The sequence below is a fragment of the Neocloeon triangulifer genome, unplaced genomic scaffold (assembly GCF_031216515.1).
Source record: "Neocloeon triangulifer isolate White Clay Creek 2 clone unplaced genomic scaffold, ASM3121651v1 ptg000008l, whole genome shotgun sequence".
NCBI classification, from domain to species: domain Eukaryota; kingdom Metazoa; phylum Arthropoda; class Insecta; order Ephemeroptera; family Baetidae; genus Neocloeon; species Neocloeon triangulifer.
The window spans coordinates 1,161,449-1,164,757 of NW_026775550.1; positions in this window are offsets into that span (position 1 = coordinate 1,161,449).

A 3,309-nucleotide genomic window follows, 5' to 3' on the forward strand; every position below is an offset into this window, starting at 1 on the left:
AAAATCAAAACAACACGCTTCATTGCAATGTATTTGTTACTTAACAAAAGAAATTATTCCTCAGTGCGAGACGCGTGATTTAATTTGCTCATTTTATTAATAATTTCATAATCTTATTAAAATTATTTCTAACTCTAAATTGTTTTAAAGATTTTGTTGAAAGGTTATAAATAATTTTAACTTTTTTAAGATTTTTTGTAACTTACAAAATAAAAGGTATAATAGTTCATAATGTTACTCAGTTTAATAGATCATTTTTTTTTAGAAGTTTCTGTTTTCCTCAATTTTTAACCAATTGAATATTTTCACAGAAGCTCGATTTTTTCACCTAAATTTTTTGTCCAAGCAAAGATAACATGACCCGCGGCAGTGCTTTGATTAAGAGTTTTAATATTCCACAATTAATTGGATTTTTCACAAAAAGAGCGAGTTCTGCGATTTATAACTGAGTGCCCGGAGCTGCATAATAATGTCCTTATTTATCGGGAAAATGCCTCGTGTTTATTGTTCCTTTCAATCGCAACTCATTTTGAAAAACAGGCCCAAAGACATTTGTTACGACGAACATGTGATTTGTTCCTGTGCGCGCTTTATCGAGGGGAAGGAATTACGTTCCACAGAATATACGTATACGACGAGAAAATAAACAAAACACTAAAAATCCACACGCACTCTGCACGACACACAGGAAGAATAAATATTTAAAAAAAAACATCGCGCCCGCTTAAGCGAATCGAAAAATAAAAAATATGGCATTAATTTCCTCTGGCTACACTTCTCTGCTCCATTTTTTTGCCGCACGTGGAAAATTAATGCTGTGTTTGTGTGTCGCCTACGTCTTTCTGAACGAATGTTGCATTAATTGGAAAACCGGTGTAGGTAAATTATTGAAAACAAAATAAATAAATTTCCTCGCTCGACGGAGCTCAAAGATAAAAAGGCTTCTGCGTGCGAAAAATGATGAAAGGAAACATTTTTCAGCACCGGCAACGCCGCACAATGTGAAAATATTTTCATTTCATTTAAACCTCGCCTTGAGCTTCATCAAACATATAGATTTGCTGGCGCTCTCTAATAAAAATTTAAGTCCCCGCTCTGCGCGGCTCTCTCTGTGTGGCGATAAAAAGCCTGCTTTTGATGAATGAAACATCTGCATGAGCAAAGTTTTTTAGCTTTGACTTTGCACACACACACATTAATAAAATAAAAAGCAGCTTGACTTTTTGTGCCGAATGGAGCAAATTATATACCTTTTGGGCTTTTAGCTTGATACAAATTAATAATACAATATGGATTCTCTGCAAATGCCACGTTTCGTTATTTGTCTCTGAATCACCACAATTCACCGCTCCGAGCAACGCTGGTTGCAACTTTAAGTAAATTTTTAATGTTCCTGATTCATTCAATTCATAATAAATTCGTTAAAAGGATTAATTAAATAAATGACTCAAATTCATTCGTTGTGTACAAACGGAGGTTATGCAACACGCTCGACGCCTTTGCTCGACAGGCTGCTTCAGTTGTTACTCTCAGGCGCTTATAAAAACAAAAATATATTTTTTTCTCACTCAGTGATTTCTCATTCAAATGGATTCAATTGAACTTAACAAAAAATTTACATCGACTATGCAGTTAAAAATGTTTTGATTGGTTTTTTCGTCACTTAAAAGTTCAATCTGCGACAAATATGTCTTTTTGATTTAAAATTATGTGTTTTTAAATCGCATTTCTTTTTTAATATTTTCTTGAAAACATTTTAAAAGGATTATTGGAGTATTATAAAAATTCCTTCCAGAAATTTAATACTGCAATCATTACAAAAATCAAGAAAAAGGAAAAATTTCAAGAATCATATAATAATATTCTATATTAAGCGCAATTATTAATTTTGAAACAAAATTAAATTAAAATAATACATCCTTTTTTCAATAGATTGGTAAAAATTGTGTTTTTAAAAGACTTTTTGTTACAAAGCAACCCTGGAAAAACGAACAACAATTACTCTTTTTGTAACAAAAATTTAAAATAAAAAGTAGTCTGTTTTTTAAAACAAAATTCTTCTCTCTTCTTACTATTATTTTTCAAATCGATTAAGTAAACGCTATCAGCAATAGAAATACGTTCTCACAGAAAAAATTTAGATCCGCATCGTGTTTACTTTTGCGATACTTCAGCTATACTTTTGCTATTCACTTGCTTTACTTTTTAAAAACTGTATACCTGTTTAACACGGGCCTTATGAGGGAGGGTTTTTATACCTGCTCGTCAAACTATTGTGTTTTGTAAAGAAAGGAGGGGGAGGGATGCAAACGCATGTATTTTAGAGCGCGGCCGGCAAGGGTCGCGCAGCAGGCGAGCTGTCAAAAGTAAACCTAGAGTATTGCAAATGTATGCGTGCGGGACCGAAAAATAAGCGTTTTAGACCGCGAGACGTGATGAATACTAAAAGTATACTAGAAGTATCGCAATTGTAAACACGATGGGTACCTAACCGATTTCTGTGAGTTTCTTCTACAGGAGGATGGTGGTTTGTGTGGAAAAATAGGCGTCCATATTTGTGTAAATGCCAGGGACGTGCTCAACTGAATTATTTGTATGTGAAATCTGGAGGCCAGAAAAATAGCCAGCGCATTACTCACGAGATTGGAAGGAGACTCAATTTGAAAATATTGTAAATTGGGGGATCAAGACTGGGGGGAGTGTTGTGTATCGCTTGGTCACTGCTGATAAATGAGAAAATATGTATGGATGCTTGGTGGATTTCGCGCGGGTGGCGGAAAATCGCGTTTTTTTATGAGCTGCGAGATAGTGGCGCGGCGGCATTAGGCCGATGCATAAGCTGTGCCTGCTTGTAAAATGTGCATCATTTTTTAAGGCAAGATCATATATTATAATAAAGCGAGGCTCTGAAAGCAATTTCCTGCTGTCCAGTCGGTCCATCATCCCTCTCTATCGCACGCCACCTGACTACATTGGCTGTGCATTAACATCTCCCGGCTGCCCTCCCGGGTTTACTCTGCTTTTTCTACCGCATAGTATAAGCAACCAGAGAGATCCTTGTTAATTTAATTTTGGTAAATTTAAACAAAAATTTTATTTTAAATTTCGTTGGAAAAATAATTTATTTTGACTATGCTTATAAGAGAAAAATTAGTAAAATTGTTAATTGATACACAATTCATTATCTTTTCATCTCATCAGTTTGCGTTTTAAGCTTTTAATAGTCTTTTTTCTGAACTTAAGTAGTTTATATTTTTAAGTGGTATGTAAAATTTAACAAAATGTTATTTTTGGAGATTTTTTTTGTCA